This window comes from Crinia signifera, chromosome 4, assembly GCF_055691185.1.
Source record: "Crinia signifera chromosome 4, ASM5569118v1, whole genome shotgun sequence".
Classification (NCBI taxonomy): domain Eukaryota; kingdom Metazoa; phylum Chordata; class Amphibia; order Anura; family Myobatrachidae; genus Crinia; species Crinia signifera.
Window position 1 is genome coordinate 290,828,324 of NC_139220.1, and position 15,977 is coordinate 290,844,300.

Here is a 15,977-nt window from a genome sequence, read left to right on the forward strand (position 1 = left end):
GCGCGGGGGGGCGTCGACATGCTCTCGGTCGACACGCGAGGGGGGGGGGAGCTGCACGGAGGGGAGGGCTGAAGGCTGCACTGGCTTTGACCCTGTATTTGGAAAGTTTCCAAAAACGGGTCTGCCAGTGTCAAAAAATCGGCACTTAAACGGTAATATACCGTTTAAGTGCTGCGGTGTGAAAGGGGTTTTATCTGGCAGACCCGTTTTTGGAAACGTTTCCAAATACAGGGTCAAAGCCAGTTATGCGGTCTGAAAGCAGCATAATAGAGTTCCATTGGCTCATAATGGGCTCAATATTAATATGGTAATAGCCACAGTATTTATTTTTTGAAGACACTAGCGATCAGCTGGTTACACTCTCTGCCTCAGGTTTACATCACAACCATCGATAATGTATTATTCTATAAACAAACAACCTAAACACTTAATTAAAAATCAGCTGTGCGGTCAGGAGGGTAACACATTGAGGATTCATTCACCCAAAGTGTCACTCACATCAGACTACACAGTCGATACCTAAAATCAAATCCATTAATGTGTGAGTCCTGGAATCATTAACTTAGTTATACGCATATTAAATATTTACAGATGTGACTTGTAATGGCCCCAAATGCATAATCAACTTCAAAAAGGTATACTATCTAGTAAATACTTGATGCATTATAAGAGAAATATATAAAGTCCCTAGAGAAATATACTCATATGGGTCTTCTCATTCAGACCTCTAGGGCACACCGTATCCAACCAGTGAATCCACTGAACTTCTTTTTTCAGAAGCATGAGGCCCCTATCCCCACCTCTAGGGGGGGGGGGGTATCCAGTCTATGGCCATGTATCTCAGAGTGGATAGCTGATGTCTTTCTTTGACAAAATGTGCAGCCACAGGTTTGTCGGTGGTACCAGTGGAGTAGGCCAACCGAATCGAGGATCTATGCTGGTTGATCCTTTCCCGTAGGGTTCGGATTGTCTTCCCTACGTACATGAGGCCGCACGGACAGATGAGATAATAGATCACATGGTCTAATTGGCAATACAACCGGTGTTTCAAATAGATTTTAGTGCCATTATGTGGATGGCAGAAGAAGGTGCCTGTAATCCGTGCCCGACACGTGGCACACCCAAGGCACTTGTAGCACCCATTCTTCTTAGTGAGCCACAAGTCTTTATTGATTTTTGTAGGTTTTAAGTTAGGTCTCAATAAATGTTCCTTGAGGTTTGGTCCTCTGTTGACAATCAACAAGGGAGGAGCTGTACCCATCTTTCTAAAAGCTTGGTCAGAGGTGATCAGAGGCCACTGCTTTCTTATGATACGCTGGGTGTTTTTGAAGTTGGTATCACAGTAGGTATGATCTTGGGTTTGTTGTAACCTCCTTTGGGACCATACTCTGCTTCAAGAACTTGTTCCTTGCTTTAGTGAGGCTCTTATTTAGAGTTTTAAGGCTGTACCCCCTATTCAAGAATCTCTGCTTGCATTCTGCCAGCTGGATTTCCATGGCATCCTCCTCGGAGTTGTTACGCATGACCCGAAGGAATTGTGAAATAGGGAGGTTTGATTTTAAAGAGTCTGGATGGTGACTCGTGGCCCATAACAGGGTATTTCTGTCTGTCACTTTTTGATACAGAGTATAGCTCAGGAATACTCCTTTTTTCATAACTGTAATATCCAAGAAGTTCATAGATTCAGGATCAGAGGCATAGGTAAATCGCGCCAGTGTTGCCAGACTATTCAAAGTAGAAACCATTTCAATAAAAGACGACTCATCACCAAGCCAGATGAGAAACACGTCATCAATGTATCTTTTTAGGTATTTAATCTGCCCGGAGAAATGCGGAAATATATGTTTTTGCTCATACTCGTGCATATACAAGTTAGCGAAGGCCGGGGCCACATTGGACCCCATAGCGGTCCCCGCTAACTGCATATAATATTTTTCTTGATAAAGAAAATGATTATACTTCGGTACCATATTCAATCTACTCAGTACATATTCAATGGGTGGACCCACAAAAGAACCATTTAATAAGGCAGATTTTACTGCTTCCATACCCTCTTTATGTGGAATGATTGTGTACAATGAATTAACATCCATTGTACACAACAGGCATTCTTGTTCTAAGATACCCAAACCCCTAATCTCATCAAGGAATTGTGAGGTGTCCTTGAGGTAGGTTGGGGTGGCTTGTACCAAAGGTTGTAGATAATGGTCTAACCACTTAGCCAGGGGTTGAAGGATAGAGCCCCTTGCTGAAATTATGGGGCGTCCAGGGGGATTGACGAGGGACTTGTGTATATTCGGTAGCGTATAGATTATGGGGCATACCGGATGTTCAACAGTCAGATATTCCTCAGTCTCCTCGTCAATCCAACCCTGTGTAAGACCCATTTTTAACAGCTCATCAACCTTGGTTTTAATGGCCCCCATAGGGCCATTAAAACTCAATTCAAGGTAAGTAGTTTCATCACTCAATTGTCTCCTGATTTCCTTGTCATAATCAGAGAAGTCTTGCAGCACGATTGAGCCGCCTTTATCGGCGTTACGTATAACCACAAAGGTGTCTTCAGTGCTGCCCTTTCATCTGAAGACAAGTTATCGAAGACCTGATTATGCTTTGCCTGTTCTTTACAGTTCTGGTCCACCACCCTCAGGAAGAGATTGTTAGGATCCGCCTCCAGCGGATCTGTGTTATGCGCAGATTCACATATTCTGTGTGTAGTTTCATGTTCTCCCTGGGTTTATCTCAGCCTGTGTGTGTGTGTGTTTACTCGCTAGTGGCATCCAGTGGTCAGCCTGGGCCATTGCAGGTTACTTTCAGTACTGTGTGTTCTGGACTCAGGTGTCTTGATTAGGCTCCTAGCCTGCAGTGCACACCTTTAGGCAATGTGTAATCAGCACCACATTGTGCTCACTATATAAACCCTCTGGTTATTCAGGCCCATGCCGGTTATAGCTTTTGTACCTCAGGGTCTCTAGTGTTCCTGGTTCCCAGTCTCCGTTATTCCTGGTTCCTGTTCCCAGTCATCCTGCATCCTGTCGTTGTTTCCCAGCTGTGTCCTCCGTTCAGTCTCCTGTCCTCCCGGTGTCCGTGTGTCGTCCTTTATCCGTCTCCCGGTCCCTGCAGCTTCTGTTGGTCTGTGTGGGATCCCTTCTCCAGCGTGGTGCTTCCTTCGACTGGTTCCCTGCCTTGTCCGCAGCATCTCAGCTCCAGCTAAGTTGACTAATCATTTGCTTATTGTGTCAGCGTATAGTGTATTGTTACACCTGTCAGCAGTACTCATTGTGTCAGCGTATCGTGTATTGTTACACCTGTCAGCAGTACTCATTGTGTCAGCGTATCGTGTATTGTTACACCTGTCAGCAGTACTCATTGTGTCAGCGTATCGTGTATTGTTACACCTGTCAGCAGTACTTATTGTGTCAGCATATAGTGTATTGTTACACCCGTCAGCAGTTCTTAGGGAGTCCCTAAGAGGGATTCTGATTGTCCTGTCTCTGAGCAGAGTTCCAGCCATGTCGGTAACATGGAGGGACCATCTGTTGGTCTTTTTGTTGCTGCCCAGCCAGAGTTTCACTATAGTGCTGCCCACTTAGAAGTACGTCACAGTGGTGATCAGCCAGAGACTCATCATAGTGCTGCCCAACCAGAAAGACCATCAGACTTGGAAGAGGTCATAACCTCTAAGGGGGTCCCTAAAGTCTCAGCCTCAAGGGCCATAATTCCAGCTATACAGACCAGTCAGTTAGCTGATAATGAAGTTACTGTTGATTCTTTGAACGATATCTCTACATCTCTAGTCTTTGATGGGGACTTAGCCCAATTTGTTGCACTCGCGAACCACTATGTCTCCATTATGGAGTCCAGACCATTTTTAGGTATCACTTCTGATAATATTGTGTCCTATATGATCTACTCCTTCAGAGGGAAGCCTTCCAAATGGGCGTTCGAATTGATTAATTCTGCAGATCCCCTTCTTAAGGATTTCCGGGCATTTAGTGATGCTGTAGTGAAAAAATTTGGTCCCAATAAAAGTGGTTCAGATGCCTCTGGGCCGACCATCTTGTCTGCAGAGACTCCATGTTTAGGAGAGTCAATACAAAGGGCCCAGCCCATAGCTATTGCCTTGACTGCAGGATGTGCTTTTCTATCTTCCTTTCAGAGCCATTCAAAGAGAAGGAAAAAGAAGAATAAGCACTGACCTTTTGCTTTGTCCTGTTTGTCATATCTGTTTGTCTGGTTTTGTTGTGTCCGTAGGCCACCTTTGAGAGGGGGGCACTGTTACAAGCTGCAGTCACTGCTTGTTTCTGTTTGTTGGTTGATACCCCCATTCCAGGGTTTGGTATTCTCCATGTAGTGGAGAACCTGGTATTGGGGTCCCTTGACCCCTCTTCAAGGGGGGGGTACTGTTAGGATCCGCCTCCAGCGGATCTGTGTTATGCGCAGATTCACATATTCTGTGTGTAGTTTCATGTTCTCCCTGGGTTTATCTCAGCCTGTGTGTGTGTGTTTACTCGCTAGTGGCATCCAGTGGTCAGCCTGGGCCATTGCAGGTTACTTTCAGTACTGTGTGTTCTGGACTCAGGTGTCTTGATTAGGCTCCTAGCCTGCAGTGCACACCTTTAGGCAATGTGTAATCAGCACCACATTGTGCTCACTATATAAACCCTCTGGTTATTCAGGCCCATGCCGGTTATAGCTTTTGTACCTCAGGGTCTCTAGTGTTCCTGGTTCCCAGTCTCCGTTATTCCTGGTTCCTGTTCCCAGTCATCCTGCATCCTGTCGTTGTTTCCCAGCTGTGTCCTCCGTTCAGTCTCCTGTCCTCCCGGTGTCCGTGTGTCGTCCTTTATCCGTCTCCCGGTCCCTGCAGCTTCTGTTGGTCTGTGTGGGATCCCTTCTCCAGCGTGGTGCTTCCTTCGACTGGTTCCCTGCCTTGTCCGCAGCATCTCAGCTCCAGCTAAGTTGACTAATCATTTGCTTATTGTGTCAGCGTATAGTGTATTGTTACACCTGTCAGCAGTACTCATTGTGTCAGCGTATCGTGTATTGTTACACCTGTCAGCAGTACTCATTGTGTCAGCGTATCGTGTATTGTTACACCTGTCAGCAGTACTCATTGTGTCAGCGTATCGTGTACATAGGTGTGCGCACATTGAGTCTTATAGGTGCACAGGCACCTCCTAATGCTGTGCCCACCCTTGTGAACACCTCCCTACCAGCAACACCTTTTACCAAAGACTTTTGCTTTTTAGAACTGTACTCCATTGAAAGAATCAATTATGTGTGTTTTGCATTGTTTCTTGTACCAGACCATTGTCATATCACTACATATCATCCATATATGTTTTTTTACTTTATTTGCATGTATTGTTATACTGAGAGCCGTTTTATATTGTAGCGAGTACCAATAGATGATGGTAGACACACCTGATTGGCGCTGTTAGACACACCCAATGGGCGGTGTTATACATGCCCAATATGTGGTGCTAGGCACACCCCTTTGACGGTGCACCCCCTAATAAAATGTGCTGCGCACGCCTATGATCGTGTATTGTTACACCTGTCAGCAGTACTTATTGTGTCAGCATATAGTGTATTGTTACACCCGTCAGCAGTTCTTAGGGTGTCAGCATATCGTGTATTGTTACACCCGTCAGCAGTTCTTAGGGTGTCAGCATATCGTGTATTGTTACACCCGTCAGCAGTTCTTAGGGTGTCAGCATACTGTGTATGGTTACACCTGTTAAGCATTAGCACAGCGGGTTCCTGTTTAGAGTGCTATCCACTGGCACCCCTCTCCGCAGGGCAGGGTGGTCCTCGCCTCTTTGTTTGTTAGATAGGTTTCCCCTTGTTCATCACTGGCCTTGGCGTGTGTGTTGTCCTTAACATAAGACCAGGTGGCATCGAGGTGGGAGCCTGACTAACGGGCTCCCACGAACGCGGCTATTATTGGTGAAGCCTAGCACCCCGCACACACACGTCAACTCCATCTGAGTACAACGGAGGTAGGGCAGGCGAGGTTACTCCACTCCTAACAGAGATAAAGATACACAGAGGCTGTGAAAGAAATTAATGAACATTTAAGATAAAGTATCTATAATATGAATTTTACAAGTATAAGAAAAATATATTTTTAAATAAATTAATATATCTAGTTCTATTAGTATATTAATATATGTATAATTCTATCTATCTATCTATCTATCTATCTATCTATCTATCTATCTATCATGTTTTATGTGTAAAAATGATATATGTGTGAGTTAATGCTCCCCAAGAGTACTGTATATACCGATAATTCCAATATGTAGCTGTACTAGTTTTATAATAACGGAACAGTATAGTATGCAAAAATGACTGCTCTAAACTTCCTGTATTATGGAATGCAAAACGGAGCTTAACCCCTTGAGTGGTGGGTTTTCCTAGGGCAGGACAAACCTATCAGGGCAGGTTTGTTCTGTCCCAGGAAAACCCACCAATGAAGCTGCACCCAGTAGAAACATCAAGCAGCGGCACGGCAGTTATTGCTGGGACGCTGGGGGGGGGGGGGGGGATGATGTCCGGTGGCAGGGGCGAGGAGTGCACTCTGGTGTTCAAGGCGCACGTTTGTTCAGGTGCCCGAACACACGAACACCCGAGTGCTGCTGAGGGCCCCCGAACCTCCGGGGGAGTGGTGCTCGGCGGCAGCAGCAGAGGGGGAGTAATGATTGATGGCGGCGGTGGAGAGCGATGATCTGCGGCGGCGGGAGCGATGATCTGCGGTGGCTGGGAGTGCCCGGAAGGGCTGGGTGACAGGTGAGGTGAACAGCACATAGGTGCACGCCAGTGGCACCACTGGCGCTCACTTACATATTGTATTGTGGTATGCCCGGTAATGTTCTGAGACTGCCCGCTGCGGCAGCGCAGCTGAGCCCGGAAATTTTCCAGGTATACCACCGAAATAGTTAAACAGAGGCATGGCACTCACTATATCAGAATACGGAAACCACTGTGAAAACAAGGCTTGACCCGGTGCGATGTGCGCATGCGGAAGTAACCGCTATAAGAGGCAGAAAAGGAGTACAGGCTAAATATACCTCCTGAGTATGCTGCCTACCACAAATAAGGCGGAGAAACACATAGAGGGCCATGGGGACTGTTACTGGCAAGCACACAGACCTGGAACCGGTGAGAGTACTCTGAGAAGACCGCAATTGTAAGGACTGCACCAGCGGTCAGAGTCATTCATCAGGTACTAGATGTCGGACCTCTTATCTTGCTGCTGACCCTCAATTGGGTTTTAAATACCACTGATACAGTAAGTGCACATGAGTGGGGGACTTAAAATACATGTTGGATACAAATAACAAACTAACCGGTATTTCCTATTAGAGGATGTTCTACTAAAGAATGAATGCATACTAACCATCCTAATAGAAGGAAATGAAAGTAATTGAGCATTTACTAATTTTAATGTTTGTTAGTCTTGTCTGTGTTGTTGGCCAATTGTGTGATTATTTTAAATAAATATTTTTTTATTTTGCTCCATTTTCTTTTTGTGGTTGACACAGGAAATACCTGGATTTTTGTTGCTGTGTGAAAGGGGGTCAGAGCTTTCAGCCTAGTTCTACCCAGGTTTTTTTTCTCTGAGAAACACCTGGGATTTGGGGGATTTTCTGTCTGAAAGGGGTATAAGTGTAATTTAAAGCAATTTAAAAAAAAAAAAATCATGTTAGGAGTAGGTGGGTTTGCATACTGAGGGGAAATTAAGGCAAACCACTGTCAAAGGGAAGGCAAGTTGTGCCATGAAGTCATCCCAAACAGAATCACATAATCACGGTCCTGTGCAAGTGATTGGGTATACTCCGGAATGGTCCGGACCCTGGACTGGCTCAATGCAGCAATCTATGGCACATTTGAGCTTGTAGTGCACCTCCCATTATTGGGGTAGAGACGGCACACATCCATCAATGTTTCACAATCATCAATGGTTTACGGCTAATGCTGACGGCTAATGTTTTGTCATCGATGGGAGAGAACTAAATGGTTTCCATCTATCGATGACACAGAATTTTTAATTTTTTTGCAAGGTACGGGACATGGAGCATAACTCTTCCCCTGACTCCCACAAATCCCCACCCCCAGGCTGTGATTGGCCAAAGGTGGCAACCATCAATGGCAATCCCACTAATGGCCAGGCCCATCCTTACTGTGGGGTGTCTGTGACACCTGTCACCAGGGAGAGGGGAGATTACAGCCTCCCTGTATGGTCGGGGATGTAGTAAAGCCTTGAACTTGACCATATGGGGAGGCTGTAGCTCCTCCTTCCCGTAGACCAGGGGTGCTCAAACTATTTTTATCTGGGACCTCATCAGACAATAACAATTATTACAGGACCCCAGCAAGTTACTACTGAATAGCCGCTACATGTGTGGTCAGAGCCGGCCCTAGCCTAAATGACGCCCTAGGCAAGTTTTTGGCTGGTGCCCCCTAGCACCGCCACTAGTTCCACCTCTGACCCTGCTCCCCTTTCCCAGCACCATCAACCCTCATCATAGCAGTCATCATTTTGGTGCTCCTAGCCGCAATATTTTAAATAGAAACAGTGCACACATTCAGTGCACAGCCCAAACAGGGGTGTGTTCTTGCTGGGAAGGGGCATGGCCACCCAATAGTACCCCCAATTCAAATTATGCCACACAGTAGTGCCACTTTATTCACATGATATCATGCGATGGTGTCCCTGATTCACGTTACATCACACAGTAGTACCACTTTACCTTATGTACATTACTCCTCACATTATTCACATTATACCCTTAGAAAAAAAAACCTGAGAAAATATTGTATTTTAAGCACCTCCATGGCCACACTGCAACCCAGCACAAAGCAGTGTGTGCTGGGCAGAGGAGAAAAGCTGCAGCTGCTGCTGACACTTAAGGGGAGGGGGCCCGGGGCCCCCACTGGGCCCTTCCATCAGACTTTGGCCTGGGTAATTTGTTCCCCCTACTCCTTTCTCTCAGCACCCCTGATAATACCACACAGTAATGCCCCTTTCAAATGATACACATTATTAATGTCCTTATAACCATAATGCCCCTTACACATTATGCCAACCTTTATTAATGCCCTTCATACACATAATGACACACATACTACCCCTTACACATATGTTGCATATTATTAATGCCCTAATACACATGACACACAAATGCCTGTTACAGATATGCTGCACATTATTAATGCCCTTATACACATGACACACATAATGCATGTTACACATATGTATCACATTATTATTGCATTTACACATGACACACATAATGCCCCTTACACATTTTCCCGAACACTATTGCACAACCAACCCATCCGCAGACAGCACTCGCACAGCCGCTAACACTGTGACCTCTGCCTCTGCTTGGATACAGATGTTTCCTCATACATCTTGACTCAATAAGCCATGCAGCTCCTGGTTCTGCTAATGTTGGGTGCATTTTTTGCTGAAAATTCGTCTTATTTGCATTGTTATGACTAGCACACACAAGGAGCTTCCAATGATTAAAATGATATGTGGCATGCCTATTTTCTGTTTGAGACTGTGGCTGTACCTGCATACAAAATGCTATGTTACAGTGATTCCCATGAATACACTATTTCTTATGCAGATACAGCCTCACTCACACACAGAATATAGGCATGCTGCATATAATTTCAATCAGCAGAAGCTGATGATGCCCCTAGGCATTCCAAATGCCCTAGGCAATTGCCTAGTTTGCCTATGCCTAAGGCCGGCTCTGTGTGTGGTCAGTGAAGTGAAGTGACCGCTATTGTGACAGGGAGGCAGTGGGTAATTGGGGGGGGGGGGTGAAAAAGGGTGACAGGGGGATGGAAGAAGGAAGCAGTGGGTGTTTACTTAATGATTTATACCCTGTCCCCCCTCCACAGACACATTTCCCTGATGGTCAACAACATAGTCGTGAACCCATGCGGAGGTGGTTGGGACCCACTTTGGGGTCAGGACCCACAGTTTGAGAACCGCTGCTGTAGACAGCTGTCATCTGTGACAGCCCCAGGATAGAAAATCATCTAGATAGGGATGCGAACTACAAGCTCTGGAATGGCAGAGTGCTGTATGGAGCCTGTTCGGTTCCGTTTTTTTTGTCCCCTTTTATCCACTCCATCGAGGCCGTGTGGCTCATCCAAAATTTGGAAACATCCTAAGTGTTGGGATGGGAACTTTGGTGTATGTGCTGCAGAATCAGTAAATCCTGAAATAATCTCGTGTGGAAAGCATCCAATAGATATACCCAAATAAGAATTTAGCTTAAAAGTAAACAATTAATATTATTTTGTTCTGTGCATTGTATAAGCCATGCTTCCATAGAGTACTGTATATACACACACACAGAGCCTCCCCCCTCACCTCGCCGTCAGTGACAGCCTCCTAGTATCTCCTCCCTGACAGTGACAGCCCCTCACTAAACCTCCTGACGCCCTGCAACACACACATCTCGCGAGGCTGCGGCAGGTTAACCCTTCCTCTCCACACGAGATCACACATCACGGAATCACGTGGACGCCCACCTCAGCCCCCCGGAACCGGGCAGGTCATGTGACGCATGAGGGTGCGCTGGCTCTCTCGTCGGCAGATGGCAGCAGGCTGCTAAGGGGTAAGTGCCTGCTCCTTGTTCCCATACCAGCGTGTTCAATGACCTGGTGCATCTATGATGCGCCCTCTGGCTGCGGTGTGGGGCACTGCATGGTGGCAGCCTGGTAGGGATAAGTGTTATTTGGGGGATTTAATAGTTGGCACCGGGGCAGGGCACGCACCGATGTGGCCCACAGCAGTGTAGTCCGGGTGGTTACATAATGTGTCTCCTCATCCTGGCTGCTGCTTGTTGATCTATGCAGTTACTTAAATATTTAATAATACCCCTATTTCTCTTTGTGTGGTTACAGAGCGGTGTAACTATGTATGTATTCCTTTTTTTTTAATCTGTCTGTATCAGGAGCTATTATTATTATTATTATGTGGTATTCACAGTTTGATATAACATACTGCACATCTGTGATCTGTCTGATGGGGATTTAGGTAAAAGTAAAGCAGGGTACGCACTGCCAGGCATTCCCAACCACGGTACTCAAGGCACACCAACAGTGCAGGTTTTAGTGATATCCAGGCTTCAGCACAGATGGTTTAATCAGAATCACTCAGGTACTAATTCATTCACCTGTGCTCAAGCCTGGATATCACTAAAACCTGCACTGTTGGTGTGCCTTGAGGACCGTGGTTGGGAATGCCTGCACTAGACGTCAGATAGGTTCACAAACTGTGAGCCATGGCAGCCTGAGTTTGCTCAGAATGCTTGCAAGGGTGCCTCTTGGTTTGGTGGTTCATGACCAATTCAAATTATGTTTTCACTGTAATAGGCAAAATCAGTGATATTGGCTGCCAATCATAACACATGTTGACAAATAGAAGTAAATCCGGTCCCTCACCCCATATCTGACCCTAATGATGACATATAAACATAGTCTACAAATTTTATATATTCTATATTTCTTTTGGTCTAGGGGTGCCATTAAAAAAACTTTCATACTGTAGGGCATTGAAAGTAACCTTGACACTCCAGCTATTGTTGAACTACACATCGCAGCATGCCCTGCATAATTTTTACTATTTGGCCATGCTAAAACTAATGCAGGGCATGCTGGGATGTGTAGTTCAACAGCTGGCGTGTCAAGGTTAGCCATCACTGCCTAGGGTGCCATGATTCAAAAAGAGTTTTGGAACCACTGTAGTAGATTATGGAAACAACATGATGGTGTCCCCGATTTCCCTCGACTCCTAGACAAAGAATGTCATGCATACACACTGTGCCACCTTGCAAATGATCTAACAATATATTGTGTATCATTAGGTTGTTAATGATACACTAAATGATTTTAACAAAATTATTCACAATATTGTCTGATTTGACTGCATTTCGAATGGCGCATAGGAGCACTCGGTTTTGTAAACGCACTGGCTGGTGTGGACAGTTAGTCATTTTCCATTCGGTTCAAAAGTAAAATTTGTCTCATTTATCACCTAGTTTAATATTTGAATATCATGTTTCACAGCAAATAAACTGATATAACTATAGTACAATCTTTATTTTGATATATATGTGAAAGTCATAGATCCAACACTGTTACATTACTTTAAGTAACAATTCTACCCTTGCTCCAAGTTATGCTGCAGACAGTGCTGGCACATCATACTGATTCCATTGACTGAATTTATTCATTATTTAAGGCAGTTCAGATTTTAAGGAAATCCAAAGACCACTTACACTGTTCTTTTACAGTCTTTCACATTCACCCCTTCCCCAATGAGGCTTATAAGCCATATTCACTATCACATGAATTTACTTACACACCTGAAGAACATACAAACTTCACACAGATCTACAATGTCCACAAAATGAACCCCCGTACGGGGTTGTTAGTATTGCTAATTACCTCGGCAATAGTGCTAACATTGTATACTGTATACATCATCTCAGTCTTAACGGTCTGTGATTTAACATACTAAAAAAATTATTCACCCTGCATTACAGTGCTAACATTTTGTAAGTTCATCTTCCTTTTGAGCGGAGAAAATGTAACCATAGAACTGCACAGGTCAGATAATGCCTTGGGGATTTATTGTACTTTTTTACTGCTTTGTGCCTCTGTTTGCATAATAATATGTGTAAAGCAAACATTTTTTGTTTGCTTCACAGATTACCAAACATTTACAAGTTTGATTAAGAGGTACTTAGAATTAGGATCCACAGCTTTTACCTCTTTTCCACTAGGAAATTCCACTTGGGTTTTTGCGTGAGGACGCGCACCTACACCGGTTTTTAGTTAGTGTGAACTGGTCAGACTTCCAAAACACGGGTAGAGAGACCAGGGAATTCTACCGATACCAGGGTAAAACACGGCAATGACACGTGTAAACGCACATTATCCGGGTAACGCTCTGAGTTTATTGGTTCATCAGGGGCACCTGACTGGAAAAAAGCTATGTCTTGTGGGCATTCTTGTTTTTTTCAAAGCTTACCCGGGTTTAATGTAAATGGCTCCGACACGGGTATAACACGGGACTATGTGCAGTGGAAACAGTGTTTTTACCTGTGTTCAAAATGGGATTCAGATGGAAAAGAGGTATTATTCTCTAATGTGGAACCTCAAATTCACAAAAGAGTGTATGTATGATATAAATATATATAGTGTTCCCTCCATCATCGCAAGAGGGCAGAGTGCTGGAGGACAAGGGGCACTTTAAATGCGGCTTTCATTGAGAGATTCAGAGCAGATTTCTTCTTTGTTTTATATGCAGAGATGCTGTTTTATATGAGAGTGATGCTGTTTATTTCATCTTTCTATTTACCATACTCCTCAACCGAAGCCAAGGAGTGAGTGCCACTTACTCTGCAAAGATGTGTGTATATGTGTGTGTGTGTATGTGTGTATATGTATATGTATGTATGTGTGTATATATATATATATATATATATATATTATACGTATTTGCAGCGGCACTCAGGACCAAAAAAAGTCACACGGACAGCCCGTGTGACGTTTTTTTGGTCCTGAGTGCCGCTGCAAATACGTGTCTGTGTGGGTGACTACAGTGAGTTTACCCTTTTGGCAGATGGCAACAGGCAGGTTATGGACTAGTTATAGCGAGTGCCAGAACTATCGAAAATATATATATATATATATATATATATATTCATTCTAACACCTGCTATATTTGAAAACCCATGCAGTTCCTCTTCCTCTGCCTGGGGTGTCGCTGTCTGCTGTGGTGTTTATACCACAGATCTGGTTTGCATATCAGTGCTGATATACAGACTACACTGTGCTAGAACCTCTGCAGCAGACAGCAACATCTCAGGCAGGGAAGAGGAACTGCATGGGTTTTCAAATATAGCAGGTGTTATATATATATATATATATATATAACACCTGCTATATTTGAAAACCCATGCAGTTCCTCTTCCCTGCCTGAGATGTTGCTGTCTGCTGCAGAGGTTCTAGCACAGTGTAGTCTGTATATCAGCACTGATATGCAAACCAGATCTGTGGTATAAACACCACAGCAGACAGCGACACCCCAGGCAGAGGAAGAGGAACTGCATGGGTTTTCAAATATGGCGGGTGCTAGAATGAATATATATATATATATATATATATATATATATATATATATATATATATATATATATATATATATATATATATATATACACACACACACACACAGCAAGTAATTGGCACTCTGGATTTTGCAGAAATAAAGAAATGCCGCGGTGCCTTCCACGTAGATAATAATATATAACAATACTTTCCCTCACTGAGACCAATGTTGGCTTCTGTTGTAGAAAAGAAATAGGCAGCACTCCACGGACTTGTCAAACAAATTCAAGGTGTATTTAAATCATAAAGCAGGTAGGACGTCCTACGTGCTTTATGATTTAAATACACCTTGAATTTGAATATTATTATTATTTTCTCAGAACCTGCCTAAAATTGTGTAGGTTCACCACATGTTATCAAATTGGCTCTGACCCATCAAGATTTATATCATCATGCCTAGATTACTGCAATGCTCTTTACCTGGGTCTCCCATCAAAAGAATTGCACAGCTTTCAGCTGGTACAAAATGCAGCCACCAGACTATTAACCAATCAGCCCCACTCCTGCCACATAACTCCCATTCTCTATTCCCTTCATTGGCTGCCTGTAAAATGGCGAATCATTTTCAAGATTGGCTTACTCCCTTTCAAGGCCCAAGGTACCTGCAGCAGCTTCTGATTCTTTACTGTCCTACTCGATTACTATGATCCATTGAAGAAGGACTAATAACAGTACCTAGAATCTCCCTGAATTCATCTGGGGGTCGAGCTTTCAACTTTGTTGCTCCAACTCTATGGAACTCTCTTCCCCGCACAGTGCATGAAGCCCCCACTGTAGAATCCCGTAAAAATAGACTAAAGACTTACCTATTTACTCAAGCATTTTACTGACATCCACTGTTAAGCTTGTTTTGTATTTTGAGCTGTAAAGACAGTTGTAAAGCACTTTGAGTCCTATTGGGAGAAAAGTGCTATAATAATAATATTATTATTATTATTATTATTATTATTATTATTATTATTATTATTATTATGACATAGACTTCAAAAGACCTCTGAAGGTGTCCTGTGATATCTGGCACCCAGGTGGTAGAGCCTGTCTGTCCTGTAAGTTGTGAGGTGGGGCCTCTGTGGCACATACGTTTTTCCAGCACAGCCCACAGATGTTTGATTGGATTTGAGGAATTTGGAGGCCAAGTCAACACTTTGAATACTATGTCATGTTCCTGAAAATTATTTGCAGGGCACTTTATCCTGCTGAAATGTAGTGCGATCAGGGAATTCCGTTGCCATGAATGACATGACCTAGTCTTCTACAATGTTTACATAGGTTGTGTTAAAGCAACAACCACAAAATACAAGGATCCAAGGTCTCTCAGCAGAACATTACCCAGAGCATCACACCGCCACCACCGGATTCTCTTCTTCCCATGGTGTATCCTGGTGCTATCGGTTTTTCGGGTAAGTAAAGCCCACAGGCTCCGACGTCTACAGCATAAAAAAGAAAATGAGATTCATAAGATTTATTCCATTGCTGCGTTATGCAGTTCTGATGCTCATTTGACCATTGTCATTGAGTGTTTTTGGTGGTGTACAGGAGTCAGCATAGCCACTATCACCCATCTGAGACTATGCAGCAAGTGGTGATTCAATTGACGGCGGATACTTTTGCTTGGTCTTACACCTAAGCATTTCCTTCCTCATAGGGAAGCGAACACTTCTGTGCAAATTGGACATTTGGCCACTGGGCGACGAGTGCAAGATGGGGTGCTGTTGCTGCCATTTAAATGCTGTGGCAACTGCACTTCACACCCTTTGCCAGCAGTTTAA

General features: G+C 44.1%; 1 protein-coding gene across 5 annotated transcripts in view; it reads left to right on the forward strand.

Annotated features, from left to right (window-relative positions):
• The first annotated feature begins 10,498 nt into the window (after positions 1-10,498).
• Positions 10,499-15,977, forward strand: part of DDHD2 (DDHD domain containing 2) — a 56,201-nt gene continuing 50,722 nt past the window's right edge. For 2 of the 5 annotated variants that reach the window (XM_083185009.1, XM_083185008.1), the window contains exon 1: positions 10,499-10,646. The gene's annotated coding sequence lies outside the window, so the exon portion shown is untranslated. Of the gene's footprint in view, positions 10,647-15,477; positions 15,609-15,977 lie in introns of all 5 variants that reach the window. The other 3 variants (XM_083185012.1, XM_083185011.1, XM_083185013.1) reach the window with 3 other exon arrangements.